The 8298-nt window shown below is 43.8% G+C and overlaps 1 non-coding gene across 1 annotated transcript; it reads right to left on the reverse strand.

Moving 5' to 3' along the window:
* Nucleotides 1–2543: 2543 nt before the first annotated feature.
* Nucleotides 2544–2701, reverse strand: LOC123063936 (U1 spliceosomal RNA). Its single transcript, XR_006430632.1, has one exon. It is a non-coding gene; the product is annotated as a U1 spliceosomal RNA (small nuclear RNA).
* Between the last annotated feature and the right edge of the window lie 5597 nt (nt 2702–8298).

Below are 8298 nucleotides of genomic sequence, written 5' to 3' on the forward strand. Positions count from 1 at the left end.
TGACTAGTCCCCCTGTCCGTGAACTGATGTTGGAGAAAATTTGAGGGTCGCCGTTGGAGGTGCCCTTACTATGTGTTTTTTTGTGAATAAGTGATTACTATTTTGTGACTGCCATAGACAATTTCACGTTTATTTCCTCCTCTGATTCCATGATAAAATAATATAACTTATAGGAAGCATATTGTGAAAATATATTTCGTACCTATAGATATTTCGGTGCGACAAATTTTCACACAAAAACTTCTGGAAGAAACATCGTCGGCATGACAAAGCACAATGCGCAAACACGGACTTAGGACTGTGAACCATCCTCTTCATCAAGGGATTAACTTGGTCCCCAACCTGGAAGGCGTGGTCGAACTATTAAGACTTACAGTCCTCTGAATCGAAACATTTCATAAGAAGTAAACATTTTCTATGGAAGTTCTTTCGAACAAAGATTGAAGCTGATCACCGAAGTTAGTATGAATACCTTTCCTACTCTTCACCTATTGTTTGAACAGACAATTCACAACAATACTATGCCATGATCACAAAACCGACAATGTGTGCCATAGCCATTATAAACTATTGAATAGTCTATGCCCCCACCCCCTTGCGTCGCTTCCACGAGCGACACATGGGAACCCTAGCTTTCGCAGCCACCAGGCTCCCCTTTGTTACGGGTTTGTAGGCCTTGCTAGTGTGGCTCAGACATCAACAGGCGGGGCGGGGAGGGGGGGGGGAGGGTGCTGAAGTAGACCCCTAATATACTTGAAAAGAAAAATCAATGCTCACCGAACTATGTAAAATGCAACCACTTCTAGTTGACAAGGAGCGAGTACATGTGCTGAAATTGAAGACACACATAGACTCACCAGCCGATAAAATGGTAAGCAGTGAGATGCCCTCACACTCATAATGGGCAAACTATAAGCGTATGTTCGTAGTTCCATAGCCTTCAAATTCTCGTTCATCTAGAGACTATGAACATATGTCATCAATACCTTGAGGCAACAGAGTTTGCAACACATGTACATTTGTTGCTTAGGCTTGGAAGTCATCGGAATTCGCACATCCGCTTTACTTTCATGTTCTACTAGCAACATGATTTCTTTAGCCTTGCTCAGACTGACGAGTTGGGTGTTGTGGACACCACTCATGTTCAATGGAGTATGTCATGGAAAGCGCGATGTTGATGGGCACACGAGATTCTTCAAGACGTGATTTGTCAGTCACAAACACCAGCTAACAAAATGTATCATTATTTATAGAATAGACATGCCACTGTGTCATGACATAGAGTAACCACACCGTTCATATGCACAAAGCACAGATTTACTCAGCAAGTAATGAAGCTCGAAAAAAGGTAAACTTTACATGGGGATCCTAAAGCACCAGGGACACATGACCAAGGTTCGGCTCAAATATTTTGTATGTATCTCTCAGTGAAAATTGTTGAAATTGGGGGTCATTAGTTCTGACATGCACCGTGCCCCGGTGAACAAAGATAACAATCTGGGCAGTCGACCGTACCTTAAATAATATGGAACTTCCAATGGAGCCTTTTACATGTCTTCACTACCTCTCAAAACAATTTGAGAGACCTAAAAAATTTCTTGGTCGACGCGGGTAAACTCATTAGCTGTCTGTGTTAATCCTGTAATGTGTCACACTTCCTGATGCATGTATGAACTGTTGGAGAGACCACTGTCGTCTAGATTCAGCTGAAATATTTCTAGGACATTCAGAGGAAAATCTACCATGCCCACAAAATGTTTCAGGATGGAAACCTTCCAGCTGGTTAAGCCAAGGTGAGTTAGCACTACTGATACTAATATTCTGCGTCGACCATGCTCAATTTTCGAGACTTATGATGCATCAGTTAAACTAACACTGCCTATTGTGTCACCATCCAACTCACAACAGTTCGCTCATGATTAGATCTGCCAATGCTGGCCACTCTGATCTATGAAACGGTGCCATTGCTCTGGACTCTGGTAATTTTTTGGATGGGTTCTCATGAATCAAACATGCTGAAACTTTGCTGGTACCTGCACATGTCTGTGTACTAGTCTTTTGTAAGACCTCAAATCTCTAACTCTAAGCCTCTGAACTCACCTGTATCTTGTTTTTACCATAGCCCCGTCGGCTGTAAATTTCTGGTGCGAATGATAGTAATCTACAAACAGGCTAAGATTTTTATTGACCGGGCCACCATGTCTCTTCTTTCTCTAACAAAAATTTCTGCTCATTATGGTAAAAAACTACTAATCTAGCGGCTTGCTTTTTACCCCTCAATCTCATGCACAGACCAGTCAAAATGTTGATTTTCTTTGGCATAAATCTTCAATCTACTTGCTTGTTCGTCTAGGCATTAGCATGAAGCCAAATCTATCAATATATTCTTATTCTTAGGAGATCAACATTTTCAAAGACTATGTACTCGTTTTCTACCCTCTTTTATCTGTTATAAATACTAAATACGACCAGAGTTTTTAATGAAAAAAGATCCAACACAATATTTCTTTTAGTTGGCCAATAATATTTAATTTCATAATTTGGCAGGGGCCGCGCAGACGCGTACCCCCTCTATCACAAATTATGACATCCACTCTCCCAAAAAAGAGGATAGATCAACGCACTCACTATGTGCAATGTGAACCATTGATCTAGGCCATGAGCCTTCTTGATCGCTCATAGACCCCGTCCAGGTAAGTATGTTTAAAGGTCGCCCTACCCTCTAGCTATATACTCATCTTTGGAGAGCCAATCCTGTTAATCTTTCCGTGTGGGACTAAGCCAAACGTAATTACTCTGACTCCCGGTGTATCTCAAGTTCTGAACTGAACGCGCACATTGGCTAGCCAGTACTATTTATTTGTTTAAAAGAAAGGCCGAAGGATTGAAGGGCCCAGTTACAATTAGCCCATTAACACAAGGTACGGCCTCTTGCAGGACGCCGTAGATACACACACCTTGAGATTCCTGGCGTTAGTCGACTTCGGTTTCTCGTGCTCTGAACTAAAGAAGATATTAATTTATCTCAAAAAAAAGATATTAATTTCAAAAAAAAGAAAACTAAAGAAGATATTAATTGCAAGAGCACGCACCAGGTTCCGGCTCCTTTAACATCCGGCCAGCAGCATGACTCGTGTACGAGTATGTACATGGCCTATTAATTGTATGCGTATGCGTGTTGTACGCAGCGTATCAGTGACTAAGCTCAGTACAGTTTGCCTTGTGCAATCGAGAAGTGATTACTATGTGTGACTATCACATACACTGCCATGTTCATCTCCTCTTCCAAGTCCATGAAACGTATTCCTATATAATTAGGTGGGATATTATAAAAATACATCCCATACCAAGGCCTGGCAAAATTTCATCAGACACCAAGTACTTCCAAAAGAAACATGGTCAACACGACCAAGTATAACACGTGAACAAATATTTAGGACAAGACCAAAGATTCATGGCTTCATAAAAAGCATATGGAAATATTTGGAAGCTATTTGAGGTTTCCTACAATTCTTTCTGGCCAAAATAATTCACACTGATATATATAGTGAGTAAAATGACCACAGAAATTACAACGACCTACCATACCACTTGTAAATTATTGAGATGGAAAAAAATGAAGATAAACCATTTAATGCTACCTTCCAATAGAATTAGGCTATAAAACTTTTTTTTTTTGAAGAAAAGGCGCTGGCCGAGCCCGAGAAGAGCTCGAACCTAGTCGGACTTTGAATTAACAAAGCCATCAACCGACAAGGATTATATGGCAGGAGCATACAAGAGAAAGGGGAAATCTGGAAGAAGGAGATACAAGATGCTAAGTAGAACAACTCCAAGGCGACCAACAGCGGCCAAGAGCACACCACGTCGTTGCCAACGACCGCTACCACGCCTACACCAACTAACCTGCTAAAGCCACGGGAGGAGGGCACCACCGTGCAACTATTGTGGTCGCTGACTGACACCAAAGAACCAAACATGGGCAACAAAGATTTGTGTCTGCCGCCGTAAAGGACCACTATCCTTTCACCAAGGCTCGATGGGTGTTGCACCGGCGAGCGGCAGAGTGGTTCCTTAGAACCCAAATCAAGATGCCAAGCTGCCCAAGGAGAGACAACAGGAGTAGACCCACAAGCAACGGGAGCCCGACCACCCAAGCACCATCGTCGACAGCGACGAGACGGAACGCCGGACTTGAGATATCGAACAAAGGCGCTGAACCACATAGAAGGCCGGAAAGGGCAGCACCATACATCGGTCAACGGTAGGAGCCGCCAAAACCCAACGCATACCACCAGCATCGAGAACAACACCGATACCCACACACTAGCGGCAGGGGCCATCTGCACCTGGACTGAGCAAGCTGCAGAAGATGAAGCCATGCCAACTCATGCCGTCATCGAACCGCCGCCAACTCCACCACCACTCGAGCATGCCCAAGCAACGACTTCAGGAAGGAGAACGCCATCGCGGTGTCGTCGTTGCCCGGAACAGGGGATCTGAGGCCTTATGGGCATTTGCTGGGCCTATGAACTCCGGTCCTACATGTATCTTCTTCCGAGACTTTTTAGGGTACATCGTACGACACAAAATCCTTCGTTCAAAGGAGAAGCCAAGTCATCAGTTGAGAGAAAACCTTGCCCCATTGACGTGATTTCCTGTGTATGCATAGAATTATTCACTTCACTGAGTTGGACATGGGAAGTTCTAACGCATGGTAACAGAACCCGGTGCAGCCTCTGCTTGCTTTTACCCACAAGTGAGATGTACGAGAGTATATGACGTCCTATGCACAGCCTACGGATGAACCGGACAAATAAAAATACCTGTTTTGCTAGTCTAGTATTCCTTTCTAACATACTCCCTCTAGTCTTTTTTGATCTATATATAAGCTTTGTCTGAAGTTAAAGTACCTCTAATTTAACCAAACTTACAAAAAAATATCAATCACTCATGTGGTAGTATATGACTTACATGAAGATCATCTCCAGAAGATGTGTTCATTATGATCTTGCGCAAAGATATCCTTGTGACATATTGTATGCAACCGTTATCTTACAGGAATGTACACATAAACTGAATAAATTGACAAAAGAGAAAAGTATGCTTTTCGTCCCCCAACTCTTGGTGAAGTCGAGATTTGGTCCCTCAACATCAAAACCGGGCAACTTGCACCCCCAACTACCGAAACCAGGCAAGATTCGTCCCTGGACTCAGTTTTGACCGGTTTTGGTGTTGACCCACCCCTGTTTTGACCGGTGCTCACTCATATTCCTGTAATTTTCTTATATCCATGAACTTTTTGGAATTCACATGCACTTTTCAACTCCGCATAGTTTTTTCAAGGTCACGTATTTTTCTATAAATAAACATACTTTTCTCAAATCAGCGAACTATTCTGAAATTCGCATACTTTTTTCAAATCCGTGATTTTCTAACATTTACGTACTTATTCCAAATCCCCGTATTTTTTCCAAGTTTGTGTAATTTTATCAATCCAAGTATTTTTCAAAGCCCTGAACTGTTTTTGAAATTCGCATAATTATTTCAAATCCACATGCTTTTCAAAGTCCACATTTGTTTTCAAATCCGTGTGCCTTTTATAATCCATGAACTTTGTTTGAAATTCACGTACTTATTTCAGGTTGAAATAATTTTTGAAATCCACATATTTTTGCGTAAAAGAAGTCCATATCCACGTTTTTTTGAAGTTCGCATAAATTTTTCAAATGCATGAACTCTTTCAAAAAAATGTACTCGAATATGAAATGGTACATCAATTTTGAAAAATTAAATGAACTTAAAAAAACTAAATGAACTATTAAAAAATACGCATATTTGAAAAAGTACATGAACTTGGAAAAAGTACGCAGATTTAAAAAAAGTACACAAATTTTAAAAAGCTTCACGTATTAGAAAAAAGTAACCGAATTTCAAAATATTACGTGGACTTGAAAAAGGTAGGCAAATTTGAGTCGGAAGGGTCAAAACCGGGGTGGGACAGCACCATGATAGAGACGTTCAATGCACTTTCTGTTGGTGTTTGCTGAATTGTCACAAAATTCAATGCTCCCATATCCTGCAAACACCAGCCATGCGCCAAATCCAATGCTCACAATCAATCAGGAAAGCTAGCTCCTTTTGTTTTCTATTTTCTGCTACAGAGCCAAATTTGATGCATTTCATCAACCAATTGGTAAAGCATAAAAAAGTAACGTACACAAAGTTACGTAATGAACATCCTGCAGATCCACGAGATCGATCGATTGGCAGACACGCGCAGAACGCTCGCCATGTCCTCCGTAAAGGGTGACCTACTGTGAGTCCTTGAAGATGCAGTTGGCAACATTATCGATCTGGGGCAGTTGTCAACATCTCGAGGCCAACGCCAGCCGTCTCGTCGAGGCCTTCCTCCGAACGGCTGCTTCTAGCACGTCCTTGCCGCGCTCGAGCAGAATGTTGCCCATCGTCCGCCACGATAGGACCCGGCCTGTGTCCATGGTAAGACTGCGGCACAGCGCAAGAAAATACGAGGATGTACATTTGGCTCCTCAAACACCACCCGGTGGCTCTGTCTCTGTGTTGGGCGTGTTAGGCAGGAGTGGGTCGCTGATAAGTGGTTAGGGAGGGGATGCGATGGAGGGGTAGGAGCACCGGGGTACACCACTTGCCCAGTCTATGTACTGGCCGACAGAGGTGGCGTCCATGGACATCGTTCTTCTCCTTGTATGCTCCGTCGTGGTGCTCCCACTCCTTTGGTGCCACTCCGGGTGAAAACATGACCTTCGAGATCAGACGGTGGCGGCTACCTTTGGCCGTATCCTTCCCGAAGGCATCGTATTGGAGTCCTCGCTCCGGCCGTGACCGTCTCACCGCTCCTCGGCGGATTGCTCATCTTTATGGTGATCTTCGTCGTCCCAAGCAGTTCTCCTTTGCTTATCATTAGGTTGTTTGGTCGTCGTCGGGTGGAGTTTCGGTGCTCGGCACCTTTGTATCTCGCCTTGGGTGTGTGTGTTGAGTGTGGTGGTGGAGTGCATTTGTATCGTCATCTCGAGTGTTGTGGTGATGGTTCCGTTATATATAAAGCGCGGGGGAGGGGGGGGGGGCTTTTTGGTCAACTCTACTCTTAATGGACGAATTGGTTGAATAGTCCCCCCCACTTTCAACCGGTTTATTTTCAACCGGTTTATTTTCAACCGGTTTATTTTCAACCGGTTTATTTTCAACCGGTTTTTCTTCATCCCACCTCCCACCAGCCCCTCCCACCGGTTTTTCTCTTTTCTCGTCTGACCGGCAATACCCAACGTATTTATGGTAATCAATCATAATTAATCCACGTATAGTAATAAATCAATCCAGGTATGGTAAGGTCATAACTCAGGAAATTTTGAATATGGTAATTATATGGTAATAAATTTAAATTACCCCAAAGGCTATCAATCCAGGCATGGTAAGGCCATAAATTAGGAAATATCGAATATGATAATAAATTTAAATTATCACCAGGTATGGTAAGGCTATCCACGTATAGTAATAAATCATATAGTAATAAATCATAATTAATCCACGTATAGTAATAAATCAATCCAGGTATGGTAAGGTCATAACTCAGGAAATTTTGAATATGGTAATTATATGGTAATAAATGTAAATTACCCCAAAGGCTATCAACCCAGGTATGGTAAGGCCATAACTCGGGAAATATCGAATATGATAATAAATTTAAATTACCACCAGGTATGGTAAGGCTATCGATTCAGGTATGGCACGCCCTCACCTGATCACCTATCACAATCTCCAACCCCACACACGCACCAAAGAATCCACCCGGCACCAAACGCAGCTCCTCTCGATCCCCTCGAGTAAACGCCGCCACCATCGTGCGATCTTCTTGACACAGACGCCGTCGCCGCCTCCTTCCCACCTACGGCGTCCCCCACGTCCATGGTGACGGCGCTCGCGTCCTACACTGACCCTCCGCCTCATATAGGTTGGTCGTTGATGGAGTGGGATGTGCCGCTGCGGTTTGGGGAGGCGCAATCACGATCTGTTTGGGATCTCAGTGTGGACTCGTTCTCTACGATGAAGGATGGCGCTGCCTCCCTGGCAAATGGGATCGGAGGAAGGGGCTCTACGTCGTGAATGTCGGCGAGGCAGCGGCCGAAGGCGAGCCCGACGGTGAGCACGGGTGTTCGTCCCATGAAATAGGCGGCCACGGAGGGCGGATCTGAGGCCACCCCAATCGCCGGTGGCCCTTCCTCCCATCGCTCATCGCCTCCATTCTCTCTCTCCTCTAAA

Source organism: Triticum aestivum, chromosome 3A (assembly GCF_018294505.1).
Source record: "Triticum aestivum cultivar Chinese Spring chromosome 3A, IWGSC CS RefSeq v2.1, whole genome shotgun sequence".
NCBI lineage: Eukaryota > Viridiplantae > Streptophyta > Magnoliopsida > Poales > Poaceae > Triticum > Triticum aestivum.